This window comes from Arachis ipaensis, chromosome B05 (genome assembly GCF_000816755.2).
Source record: "Arachis ipaensis cultivar K30076 chromosome B05, Araip1.1, whole genome shotgun sequence".
NCBI classification, from domain to species: domain Eukaryota; kingdom Viridiplantae; phylum Streptophyta; class Magnoliopsida; order Fabales; family Fabaceae; genus Arachis; species Arachis ipaensis.
In genome coordinates this window covers 131,089,510-131,104,517 of record NC_029789.2, presented here as the reverse complement: position 1 = coordinate 131,104,517, position 15,008 = coordinate 131,089,510, and positions in this window count along the sequence as shown.

Genomic DNA, 15,008 nt, shown 5'->3' with positions numbered 1-15,008 from the left:
TGAAGATTTACTCGTGCATTTTATTTTGACCTTCCTTCCTGCATACTTTGGGCAATTCAAAGTGAGTTATAACACTCTGAAGGATACTTGGTCTTTAAATGAGCTTATATCTCACTGTGTGCAAGAAGAAGAGAGGCTACAACAAGATAAGACTGAAAGTGCTCACATGGCTTCATCTTCTCAATGTAAAAGAAAGCGTAATACTACTGCGGATGTTCCTTCTCAGTAGAAAAAGACTAAGAAACAGGATCAAGTTTTAACCTGTTTCTTCTGTAAGAAGGTGGGACACATGAAGAAGGATTGTACCAAATATGCCACTTGGCATGTAAAAAAAGGTATAATTCTTACTTTTGTTTGTTTTGAGGCTAGTTTAAGTTTTGCACCTGTTGATACTTGGTGGGTAGATTATGCTGCTACTACTCATATAAGTGTTACTGCGCATGGTTGCCTGTGGAGCCGACCACCAAATGATGCTGAAAGATACATCTATGTGGCAGACGGCAATATAGTTGCAGTTGAAGCTATAGGAACCTTTAGATTATCTTCCACGAGTGGATTTTACTTGGATTTATTAGAGACATTTTATGTACCGTCATTTAGATGAAATTTAGTTTCTGTTTCTCGTTTGGACAAATCAGGTTATTTTTGTTCGTTCGGAGACAATAAAGTCAGTTTCTTTTATAATTTGAATAATATTTGCTCTGGTCGTTTGTAGATAATCTATATAGGCTTTATTTGAATTCCTATAATAATGAAATACTGCAAACAGGTACAAAACGAAAACTAAATGATAATTCGCCATCATTATGGCACAAATGCCTAGGTCACATATCTAAATAGAGAATTCAGAGGCTCGTGTCGGATGAAATTCTTGGAACCCTAAATTTGGCGGACTTTGAAGCCTGCATTGAGTGCATAAAAGGAAAAAGGACAAAAAGGAAAGAAAATTCGGTGCCGAGAGAGCTAAAAATGTCTTAGAACTGATACATACCGATATATGTGGCCCATTCCCTACTGTTTCTTGGAATGGACAACGGTATTTTATTACGTTCATAGATGATTACTCTCGTTACAGGTATCTATATTTAATCCATGAAAAGTCCCAAGCCTTAGATGTTTTCAAGTCTTTCAAAGCTGAAGTTGAACTTCAACTTGGGAAGAAAATTAAAGTTGTCAAATATGATCTTGGTGGTGAATACTACAGAAGATATGACGGTTCAAGTAAGAACGTATCGGGCCTTTCACTCTTTTCCTAGAAGAGTGCTGTATTGTTCCGCAATACACCATGCCAGGCAAACCTAGCATGAATGGTGTTGCAGAGCGAAGGAACCAAACTTTTAAGGACATGTTGAGAAGTATGATTAGTCATTCTTCCTTGCCTGAATCAGTCTGGGGAGAAGCATTAAAGACCGCACTATACATCCTTAATAGGATACCAAGCAAAGCAGTTAACAAAATTCCTTATGAAATTTAGACTGGGAAAAGGCCCAGTATAAAGCATTTGCATATTTGGGGATGTCTAATTGAGATGTGACCTTATAAGCCGCACGAAAGAAAATTGGACTCAAGAACCATCAGTTGCTACTTTGTTGGTTACGCTGAGCGTTCATGGGGTATAAGTTTTACAATCTTACATCAAGGTCTATTTTTAAAATGGGAAATGCAAGATTTCTTGAGGATGTTGAGTTTGAGGGGAAAAAAATATTAAGAATGTTGCTTTTGATGAGAATTCTGTAATTAACAATGATCAGGTCTTTGTAGCTATTATTGTTCAAGATACAATTATAGTACAAGAGCACAATGAGAATCCTACTGTAGATCCAGTTACAGTACAAGAAAATAATGAGAATATTGTTGTTACTCAAGATACTGCTACAATATAGGAAAATAATGAGAATCCTCCTCAACCCCAACCCATACAGCAAGCTCAACAACCTCAAGAAGTACCATTAAGGAGATCCAATAAAAAAAAGAAGAAAATCCATCTATGATCTCAAACAAGCTTTGTGTCAATAGTATCATAAGTTTCATCAAGTCATTACCTCATATGGTTTTGAGGTAAATATTATAGATGAATGTGTACCGCAAGTTCAGTGGGAGTAAATACTTTTTTTGGTCTTATATGTTGATGACATTCTACTTGCCAGTAACGATATAGCCTTGTTGCATGAAACTAAGAAATTTCTATCGAACAAATTCGAAATGAAAGATCTTGGTGATGCCTCTTTTGTATTAGGAATCGAGATACTAAGAGATCACTCTCAAGGTATTCTTGGATTATCACAAAAGAACTATATCGAAAAGATTTTAAGTAGATATGGCATGAAAAGTTATAGACCAATGGACACACCCGTAGCTAAAAGAGACAAGTTCAATATCAAGCAATACCCTAAAAATGATCTTGAGAGGACAACAATGCATGATAAACTTTATGCATCAGCACTAGGGAGCTTAATGTATGCTCAAGTTTGCACACGTCCCAATATATCATTCATAGTGAGAGTGTTGGGTAAATACTTGAGCAATTCGGGCATGGATCATTGGATAGATGTTAAAATGCGTAATGCGTTATCTGAAGAGAACAAATGATTACATGCTTATTTATCGGAGATCAGAAAATTTGGAGATCATTGAGTACTCTGATTCTGATTTCATGGCATATGGTTGCGAAACTTTGTCACTGAGTTTCATATAGTAGATGACATTGAAAGGCCATTAAAGATATTTTGTGATAATAAGTCAACAGTACTATACTCCAACAACAATAAGAGCTTGACAAAATTGAAGCATATAGACATCAAGTTCTTAGTTGTCAAGGAGAAAGTTTAAGAAAAATAGATTTCCATGGGACATATAGGAACAGATTATATGATAGCAGACCCATTAACCAAGGGATTGATCCCTAAAGTCTTTCATGAGTACATTGCTAGGATGGGTGTCAATATTTGTGGTGCCTTGGATTAGTGGGAGTTTATTTTATACTATATATCCTATGACAGATATTGAATTATTTTTCTGTAGAATTAAGTTGATGGTTTATTTCATGTTATGTGAAATGTTCATTTTGCAATATTTGTTTTGTGTTTGATCTCAATAAAGTTTTAAAGTTGGACCAGCTGGAAATAGACATGCATGAGATCACTTTGCATGTAATTTTCATATTACTCATCTAAATTTGATCTATGTCGTTAAGTATATTAGGATGGTGATTGTCGTGGTTCAGTCACGACATTAATGTGATAAAAGTTGCAGTAATTCCATATCTAATGTATGAGACGGACCAAATTGTTAAAGTAATAAAGAAAATAGCATTTAGATGCACGCATAAAATTTATAAGATGTGATTATGTCAAGAAAGAATATATGTATAGCACAAGTGGGAGATTGTTAAGAAATTATTTTAATTTTCTAATTTGTTTGTGGGCAATACATATATTAATTATAATCACAAATTGTGCTATTTCAAGTTAAATGACTTATATAATGGTGATCTCATTTATTGTTATAAATGCTAAATTGAATAAGTCATAATTACTTTTGATTTGGAATTAAATGAGAATAAAAGCAGATATTATCTTTTGTTCTTTAGATAATTATCTTTTGGATTTTAGATATATTATCTTTTGGACTTTAGATACGATTTTATTTTGGACTTTAGGATTTAATGGGTGTCATGTTCAAATATAAATAGTGCCTTCAGGGTTTCGGTCCCCAATATACCAAAGTCGCCTTTGTCGCTATTTTTCCATCAGAAGAGTCACCATTCAGTCCTATTAGCGATACAGAAGGCTTTGGTTAAGGAAGATCGAAAGAACCACAAGACTGAAACAATCTTTTTGTCTAATTTCTAATTTCTATGAGTAAAGGTACGCTTTCACATTATGATATATTTTTTGGTAATTCAATGTGGATAATCTGGGTTATTGAAATAATTTATTCCAACACAAAAATGTTCTTAAATTTTATTATCGACAAAAATTTTCTCAAATAATTTAAAAACGTGACAAAGTGTACGCCCATGAATTAAGACATTCTATGTTAACAAAAAAGAATAATGTGGCAATGGAGCTCCTTATATGGCAAGTGAGTCACACCATATTTTTCGTTAACAGAGCAGGTCTTTAATTACGACATGATATTTTTTGTATATTTTAAAATTATTTGAGCACATTTTTGTCGATAACAAAATTCAAAAATATTTTTATCAGTGTCAAGATAATTCATGTGCATTTTTAGGTGGTTTCTCTTTAATTATTTACCATATTGTTAGGTGTAATTTTCATTACATTAAATTTTCTTTGCATTTTTTTTATTTCACTTAAAGATCGTATATAAAAGATTATATTTTAAAAAAAAATATTGAAAAAATATTCTCCTATTTGTTAGTATTAAAAGTATAACCATTTATATTACCTTCTCTTATCAACTTAAATTTTTAGAAGTAGTTTTATGATAATTAGTACAATAAGGCTCAGTTTAGGTAAACAACTTAATTAAGTTTCTTTTGAAAAAATAGTTTAAATAATAAATGATTATATTAAAAGTAGCTTATAAATAAGTTATTTTGTATTTAGATTTTTAGTTTTAAAAATGCTTATTTTATAAAAATATGATAAAAAGTAGTAGTATTAGGAGAGAAGTCATTTTTTTTAATTTCTCTATAAGCTCCTAAATAGCTTCTTAGAAAGCCACAATTTAGTTTTGAAAATTGCACCAGACATTAATACTACTACTTTTTATAAGTCAAAAACTAAAAAAGTTACTTTTAAAGTTTTCCAAACACGCTTGCGTCCGTTTGGAAAACACTAAAAAGCTACTTTTTTCAACTTTTGACTTATAGAAAGTTATATTAATGTGTTTGGTACAATTTTTTAGATAAACTTTTAACTTTTCAAAAAGTTATTTAAGAGCTTTTGAAGAAGTTAAAAAATGTGACTTCTCCTATTTTCAAAAGCTATTTTATCACTCTTATTTAATGCACAACTTTAAAACAAAGACTTCTATAATAACTATCCAAACTCAAAATAACTTATTTAAAAGTTATAATTAATAAAAGTCCTTATATTTTAAGCTCATTTTTCAAAAGAACTTATTTAAGAAGTTTAGCCAAACTGGCCAATGTGTTTAAATTGACTACTCAATCCCTTCTTTAAGAAAAAAAAAATTGAGTAAACTAATAAAAATGCATTATTGAGAATTCAAATTATTTTAAATTAAAAAATTTAAATATTTAATTTATGAGTAAACTAATAAAAATGCATTATTGAGAATTTAAATTATTTTAAATTAAAAAAATTTAAATATTTAGTTTATTGAGAATATAAATTAAAAGGTAAAAAATAGTTTATTGAGAATCATGGTTCTGAAAACCAAATCGAATCGGCTGGTTCAACCGGGTTAATCAAAAACCGATCAGCTAGTTGGTCCGGATAAGTTTAGAAATCGTCTGACAAAAAACTGGTAAAAAAATTGATCAAATCGATGGTTAACCAGTAAACCAATAGAACCGTCCGATTTTTTAGAGGGTTTCCGGTTCGGAAATATACCCTCTAAAACGTCGCCGTTTTGTGTAAAAAAAGAAGAAGAAGAAGAAGAAAGGCACGTGCTGGACCTTAAATCGCCAATTGAAGCCACTCATCTCTCCTCTCTTCTCTGAGAAGTGAGAACCCTTGCAACCACCACCACCACCAATCGAGCGTCCCGCAGCCTCCACGTCCAGCAGCCTCCGCGTCCCGCAACCACAGCAGCGATGGGTTTGACCACCGCAGCCTCCACCGCGTCCCGCAGCCGGTAAGTAATACTCTGTTATTCTATTCCTCCTCGCCGCCTTCTGATTTTCTGTTTCATGATTTTTTGATTTATTTATTTGCTGGATTCATGATTTGATTTATTTGTTATTTGTTCATGATTTACTTGTTTGCTGGACTTCATGATTTTGGTTGCTGAATTCATGATTTTCTAGGGTTATTTTGGATTCATGATTTGCTGTTTTCTGAGGTTATTTATTTGTTTTTGATTTTCTGAGGTTATTTATTCGTGATTTATTTGTTTGCTGGACTTCATGATTTTGGTTGCTGAATTCATGATTTTCTTAGGTTATTTTGGATTCATGATTTGCTGTTTTCTAAAGTTATTTTGGTTGCTGAATTTATTTGTTTGTAAATTTGTATGTTACAGATGGAACAATCACAAAGTAACCCATTAAGAAGGAGTAACATTTTGAAGGTCTAAATAGGATCAATGAATTGAAAGGAGAAGTGAGTTTCTCATCCATCAAGAAGTAAGCTAGTAAATGATGCATAGTTGTTACTTTTTATATATTATGCATTACAAAGAAGATACTGATAATGTTTCCAAGATGAATAGGAGTCAAAATCATCAAAACATATTTTTTCCTTTATCTAGAGGAGTTATTTCATGTGCTGCACATCCTTTATATAATGCCATCGTAATTGAATCATGATTGTTAATTTAAGATATAATAAAGTATTTGGTATTTAATTATTGACAGATTTCCATTGTTTACAAGTCATATGACAGATTTCCTTTATTTTAATGTGGTTTACATATTTGATTCGCCTTCATTGTTTTTGTTTTTAGCCATTTGCCACCGCAGCACCCAATCGCGCAGCCACCACAGCCACCGCAGCGACGGGTTTGACAACCGCTGCCCCCACCGCGTCGTTGTCATCGCCGAGCTCGCCTTCTCTCTGTTCACCGGTGTCGCGTCCTCTGTCGTCGCCGTTAGTCGCCTTCCACCTCGCCGCCGGTAAGTAATACTTTGTTAGCAGTTTCGCACTTTACAGCCATCTCCTCGGCGTCTGCTTGCTGGTTTAAGGTTTAGCAATTGATTTCTGATAATACTTGTTATTTGTTTCAAATTGATTTGCTGATTAGCTGGATTTTTTGAGGTTATTGTTTGCTGGTTTAGTTATTTTTGCTGAGATTATAGATTTATTTGTTATTTCTGATTTTCTGTTCATGATGTTTTTTGCTGAGGTTATTGTTTGCCGCTGCCCACCTCTGTTCCACTGCTCACCGCGAACGTCTCTCCATCGTCACCTCTATTCCACTGCTCAAGGGCATTTTCTACACCAGCCCTTTTAGTTCTTCCTCCAAAAGTGTGGGTTAGTCGGATAATCGTTCTTACTTCAAAGGAGGAGTTCTTTTAACTTTTACAACAGCGTATTCTTGCACAAAAGAGCGTAGGGACCTTGCTTTCACCTCTGTGGAACGCTCGAGCAGTCGCGCTTCTTCCCTTTGTTCTCCAGGTTCTCTCTTTCTCTGCTAAGTTTCTTGATGAGGCTGTGGGCATTTTCAAGGCTAAAAATTATGGAATTAGCCCTCTCTAGTTGCTTGTCTCGGACTTGATTTAGTGATTTTGTTCAGGTTCACTGTTCCTTTCATTTTGAATTAATTCTCTTAAAATAATTTTTGTGGTACTCATTAATTTTGTTGATTGTTAATTGTTGCTTTAATTGTCTAATTGTATGGATTCTGACTTCTGAATTTATTTTCTGAATTGATAATTTTCTGTTTTGAACTTTTGGTGCTGCATGTACTGTTTGCTTTTTGATGTGAATAGAAATTCTGTAAATCTGTTCAACAATCAATATTTAGTCATTGGCTGTAACTGTATTTAATTTGTGTAAATTTGTGTTTGTAAATTGTAGTTATTACTAATTAAAAATTTTTATTTTTGAAGATAGAACAACTAGACAGTGATCAAGCATTATATATATCAATTTTTAATAATTTTATTTAATATTTATTTAAACCAATTGAACCGTAATGTAATTTTACTACCTAATTAATATAAATAGGTGATTTGGTTAGTTTAGACTTATATGATAGGAGTTAAATAATACAGTGACTGTTTAAAGAAGAATAATCCTGTATATTGGTATTTTCTATTTGTATTTATTTGAGTATTTACACATTTTAGTTTAGTACTGATAGGTATTATTAGTGTAATTAGGACTTGATTTTGGATAGAATATCACAAATTACTACTTTGTATTTTTGTATCAAGTATTTCGTTTAGATAAAGTAATTACCCGTTTAAGAGCTCTTTGGAAGAGATTTGGATAAGGTAAAGTAGTGTCACCAATTACCACTTCTTATTTCATTATTATAGATTTTGTTAGAGTAGAATGTTTATCCAAGTTTGGAACTTTGTTATATTATATTTTTTTTAGTAAAATATTTGATGATCGTTTGTGTCAATTTTTTTGTGCCTCCACTCACACGCTTAGTTTTTTAACAACAAGCAACCAAATATAAAAAGAAATTCCGTGAAAAATATAATCTTTATCCTTAAATTGTGTGAAGTTTCAGTTTAATTAGGTATCTTTTAAAATATATTTTTAGTCAATCTTTTACACGAATTTGGAGAGGATGCCATAAGGTATATCTAGTGCTTATATTGACATTTAAAGTTTGGATTGTTTTAAATTCGTAGAGTCTACATTTTCAAAAAAATTAAATCTTTAAATTGAATTTTTTTAACTGAATGATGTTCAGATTTCTCTCAAGAGTGGAAAAAATTCGGAGTTGAGGGTGAAAGAGCAAGGTATTCAAGAGGAGCTAAATTCTATTTTTCTTCAGGAAGAACTTTGTGGTACCAAAAATCTAGAGAGCAGTGAGTTTGATGTGGTGACAGGAATACTAAGTTTTTTCACCTGCAGACGGTTATTAGGCGAAAGAGAAATAAGATCCATGAGTTGTTGTTAGATGATGGAACCTGGGCCACTGAGACACAGGTGCTTGAGCAGGAAACAACTTATTTCTTTCAAAAATTATTTTCTACAAGGGAGAATATTAACCTCAATGCTATAGAAGATTTCTCCTATCCCTCTCTTAGCAATGAGGCCTGTCAAAGATTTGTTAAACCAGTGGCATTAGAAGAGGTGAAAAGAGTTGTAATGACCATGAATTCTTTCAAAGCTCTTGGGCCGAATGGTTTTCAAGCTCTATTTTATAAAATATTTTGGGACTCAGTTATGATGTGTGGGGATTAGTCAAGAGAGCTTTTGAGAGAAAGATTATAAATTCCACTATTTTTGAGACCTTCATTGTTCTGATTCCTAAAGTGAAAGCTCCTTCTTCGTTAAGATATTTTCGTCCCATTAGTTTATGTAATGTTCTTTACAAAATTATTTCAAAAGTGCTGGTGAACAAGGTCTGACCATTTTTTTTGGAAATTATCGGCCCACTCCAGGGTGATTTTATTCTGGAAAGAGGAACTACAGAGAATATCATTGTTGCACAGGAAATTATGCATTTCATGAGGAATATTAAGTCTAAAAAGGGGACTATGACTTCCAAGATTGATTTAGAAAAAGCTTATGACATGGTGGATTGGAGATTCCTTGAAGCTTCGTTGGTCAAATTTGGTTTCTTGAGAGCTACTATTAATCTTATTATGGCCTATGTGATGTCATCTTTCTTGGCTATCTTGTGAAATAGTGAGAGATTTCAGAATTTCAACCCAAAGAGGGGTTTGAGGCGAGGGGATCCCATGTCCCCATATCTTTTTGTGCTTTTTATGGAGGCTCTTGATTGTTTTACTACTCATCAGATTTTTCAAGGGTTGTGGATACCTGTGTTGGTCTCCAAATATGGCTCTAAAATCTCTCATTTGATGTTTGCTGACGATCTCCTGCTTTTTTGTAAAGCTACAAAAGTTCAGGTAGGGGAGGTTATGCAGACTATGGAGTTATTTTCCAAAGCATCAAGATTGAAGGTGAACCTTAGTATGCTCAAAGAATATCTCTGAGAGAAGAAAAGAAGTGCTCTCGGGAGTTTCTACTATCCGCTTTTGTCAGGACTTAGGAAGATATCTAGGGATGAATATTGGGCATGAAAGGTCTTCTAGGAGGATGGCTTAGGATATTATTGAAAAGATTCAGAAGAAGCTTGCTAGTTGGAAGGGGGGTTTGCTGAATAAGGCAGGAAGACTTCATTTGGTTAAATCGGTAATGGCTTCTATTCCGGATTACAACATGCAAATTGCTCTTCTTTCGAAGTATGCTTGTGAAAAGATAGATTCTTTGATGAGACAATTTTTATGGAGCGGCCAAACTAATGGGAGAGGGTTGTCGTTGCTTAAGTGGGATGTTGCTATAACTCCTAAAAGGACGGGTGGTTTGAGTGTTAGGGATACCTACTCAACTAACATGGCGCTTCTCGACAAATTGGTTTGTGATTGCTTCAATAATAGAGACAAGTTGTGGTTTTAGGTTATGATGCATAAATATTTCCGGAATTCAACTTTTCTTAGCAACAACAATAGTCAGAACGCTTTAGCCATTTGGAAGAACATTCTCAAAACATTTGATACTCTCAAGAATGGTTTCAAATGGAATGTTGGGGATGTGCAGCAATATGTGTGGTATGATGAGTGGACTCTTTTTGGAAGGCTTTGTGATATTGTTCCTTATGTTCACATATCTGAGTCCAATTTTGTAGTGGTAGATTTGTGGCATGATGGATCTTAGGAGGTGGAGAGACTTGCATTAACAATTCCTCTTGAGGTCAAGCATTTTATTCACTACCTGTACTATCTGACATTGGCTAACATGGAACCAAGGTGGAGTTGGTGGCCTGCAGGGACAAAAGGGTATAGTGCAAAAGAGGGTTATCGTTGGTTGTTAAAGAATAAATTAAATTGGAATGAAAATAGCAACTGAAACTAGCTTTGGCACTTGAATCTTCTGGAAAAGATCAAATTGACTGTTTGGTTTAGGGTTCATAACACTTTTTCGACGAAAGTTTTCTGCTTCAGGCGGCATCTAGCTAGTTCGGTTATGTGCCAGAGATGCAATGTGGCTTTGGAGACAATAGAACATTGCCTTAGAAATTGTGTATATTCCAGAGTTATTTGGCAGATGCTAAATCCTCGAGTTATTGATTTGGTTGAAGGCTTCTTTATGGAAGCTTGGTTTCGAAAGGTCATATCTGGTAAGGAGGCTCTTTTAGGCGTCGGAGTGTGGTGGTTGTAGAGGCATAGGTACAATGACATTTTTAATGCTAAAAATTATTGGACAGATCACAAGGTGGTTGCTCTCATCAGTAGCACGGTCATGGATCTAAGGTTATATATGAACATGTATACTTCTTTTAGTACCTTCAGGAACCATTTGTCCTGAAAATCTCATGTAGGTAATAGCTTTAAAGTTAATTGTGATGCTAGTTTGTTTACTGATTTGAGCTTGGCTGAATTTGATTATCTTGTTAGAAATTCTAATGGGGTTGGATTGCAGGTTGTTCTGGTAGCTCTCCTCTCTGGTCTATAATCCAATATTAGACTTTTGCAGTTTGGAGGGACCTTGTTTTAGCTTGGGATTGCGGATTAAGAGACATAGTGTGTGAAATGGATTGTCTGTACATTCTTCATCTTTTGTATGACTCTCCTAGTGGGTGTAAATCTGAAGTTGTTGATTTAGTTAACAAGATTCAGGAGCTGCTATCAAGATCCTGGTACGTGCAATTTGATTGGATATGTAGGAAAGCAAATAAAGTTGCAGATGAAATGGCTAGATATGGAGCTAGAAATAATTTCAATAATGTTATTTGGTCTGAGCCTTTGTGAAGCTCTCTAGCAAATCATTATGTCTTATTATTTAGGATAGGTGTTTTACTTTGTGTTTTTCTTTGTTGTTTAGACACCAAAAAAAAGGTGAAAATTTATGTTAGGTGTATCAAAGGCTGCGTTTGTTCTTGTAGATATGACACAGAGACATGGACAGTAAATATCTAAAAAGTGTTTGGATAAAGAGACATGGATACTGGGCACAGTGTCTCCAGGATTGTTTTCTTTATTTTGTGTGCAGTTTTAAACGAATGATAATGATGGATACGGAATTTGAGAGGGTGGACATGGATCTTTAATGAATTTTTTTCCTTTTTACCCATAGATAATTACCCGCTTTTTTCAAAAACCCTAATTTAAGCTTCTTCTCTGTATCGTCATTCTCAAAGAGGTTCTCAGAGAATATAGAGAGGCACTCTCTTTTCTTGCTCTTTCTCTATCTCTGTCTTCATCTTCTCTTATTGTGTTCTTCTTCTTCTTTTAATTGGGGTAAAAAGATCAAATCCAACACTTATTGAATCTTCCAATTTACACAATAAAAATTTTAGATGGAAAAAAATAAAAAATTCAAAAAATTACGTAAGTAAATTGTACCCAGAAAATTTTGAATTGGCAAAAGCAGAGTTTAGCAAGTATAGCAGGTATCATTCCTCCACCGTCTTTTAGCAAAGGGAAGGGTTAGGCGTCAAGAAAGGAGTAAAAGACAGAGAGAAGGAAAGGAGGGTATGAAAGAAATGTTTATTTTAGTGATTTTGCATAATATTTTAGTCTTGTCCATGTGTATTCAAACATAAAATTGGACATTATATTAGTGTATTATACATTATATCCGAATACAATACATAGAAAATAATTTTAGTATTTCTATTCTATTGTTTCTGTCTCAATATCATGTTTTATCCTATCCACAAAACAAACGCAGCCAAAATAATCTAAATTGTAGTGATTTTCTAAGCACGCATTTCAAATTTGAAATTATGGCGGATAAATCTCCATCATGACTATGAGAAGAATTAGACGTAACATATACAAGTGGATTAGTCCAACTAGAATAAAATCCATCATTTACAAACTCTATCCTTATCTTTTATTTAACTGTATTATATTTGATTTGCTCTATTTGTCTTTCTTTCAAGGTGTTTGGAAATCTCTTGGTAGAAATTGAATTCAATTCCAGTATTTGAAACAAAAATTATTAAATTAATTTAGATAGAATTTAATTCAATTACGTTATTTTCTCTCAAAATCAATTCCGACCCAAATAGGTCCGATTTGGAATTCCATTTCATTGGGATTTTACTTAAAATTTAAAATGTCTAAAATATCTTTATAATTTAATTACTTCTTCTTAACTTTCGTCACTCACATTCTTTCAATGCCTCCCACCTTCCAACACACTCTCTCTTCTCTTACCACCTTCATTCTCTTTCCTTCCCTTCCCTTTCCTTCAAGTCACTTAATATAATATATACCTATTTTGAAAGGTCTAGTATGTAGATCTAAAAAAATTATCCACACACATAGATTTTATGTGTTTAACTTAGATTAATGACACCAAGTATTTGTCAATATGTCTGAAAATTTCAAGTGAAGTTGTGTTAATCATGACACCAGCAAAAAGTGGCATAATTTTGTTCCATTTTAATAACATAGATTAGTTGCTATAATTTGCCATTAATAACTAGTTTTGTTTTACTTGTTATGTCCTTAGACCACTCAACAAGTTATGTTTTGGTAGTTCATGTTTATTTTCTGTTGTTGGTTTATCGTGGGAATCAAACATGAAGAATGATGCAGAATTTAAAGTCCACAAACTAATTGGCAAGTACATCGGATCATACCAAGTAATACCTTAGGTGAGTGAGGGTTGATCCCACGAGGATTGATGGACCAAGCAATAATGATTGAGTGATTCACTTAGTCAGACAAGCAGAAAATGATGTTTTGGAGTTCAAAAGCATCAAACAGTGATTTAGAAAGCAAATAGTAAAATTGGTGTGAAAAGATATGTGAGAAAACAGTTAAGGCTTTAGAGTTGTTTATTTTCTGGATTTCTATTTCTTACCAACTATTTGAATCATGCAAGATTCAATTTATGGCAAACTGTGATTGACTAAACCTAATTTCTCAATGATTTAGTCTCCTCTAACCTAGTCAACCGTCAATCCCTTGGTCACTTAATTTCGATTAAAGGTTTAAGTCCAATTCTAGTCTATTAGCCACAAAAACCTAATTACCCAAATATAAGAGGATTATATGTCACGTATCTCGTTAAGTCCAAGCAATTAATGTTTAGGAGGAATTACTTTCAAGCTTTTGTCCAAGTAAATTACTTTTCCAAGATTTAACAAGAACTCAATTAGAAAAAGGGTTATCTTCCAATATACCCTAATTCCTAGGATGAAGAACGAAAGCAAATCCTTGAAATTGAAATCAATGCATTAATTAAAATAGAGAGGCAATAGTATTAATCCATAGAATAAACAGAGCTCCTAACCTTAACCAAGGAGGTTTAGTTACTCATGACTCAGAGAGAAAACTAGGATTCTAAAAAGTGTAAACTATGGAATGAAGTGCGTAAGAGAAAAGATCCCCGAAGGGCTAAATATTTTTCCTTTTATATCTGACCTAATTTGATTTGAAACTAAAATAAAATAATAAATTCTAAACCTAAAAGATTTTATTTGTAAATAAAAATAATCAAAACAAAATAAAATACAATAATTAAAAGTCAAATCCAACTAAAGATACTCATTTGGTGAAGATTGATCCGCATCATTGGCGCTAAATGCCAGATTCGGTGTTTAGTGCCCCAGGTGGTAGAAACTCCCATTTCGATTTTGACTCCTTGGTGCTAAGTTGCGTTTAGCACCGCTAGTGGTAGAGAGCTTTCAATCGTTTCTGGCTTGCTGGCACTAAACGCCAGGCTTAGCGTTTAGCACCCCTGGTGGCTGAGGCTTGGCACGTATTACAAGGCTTCTGGCGCTAAACGCCCAGGTCCGCGTTTAGTGTCAGCTTGGTTGATTCCAAACTCTTCTCTTTTTTTGTACACGCACTCTACCAAACCGATCCAAACTTCATCTGAAATAATTAAAACACCAAAGCAATTCAAAGTAGCATCTAAAGAGGCTTCAAACACTAAAATCTAATTAAAACTCAATAATTTCACCTCTAAAATAAATAAAAAATAAAAAAAGATGTTCATGCATTAAAGAACTATTTAATTTTTTAATTAATAATAATGTTTTTTAAATTTAATATTTTTAGATTAATCTAATTTTTATTTTTTTAAAAGAGGTGAACAAATTTTAGTTGAAAAAAATAGTTAAAAAATATAATTTTTTAATTATTTCATATAATTTAATAAATAAATATATTTATTATTTAAATATAATGATATATTAATAAATGATAA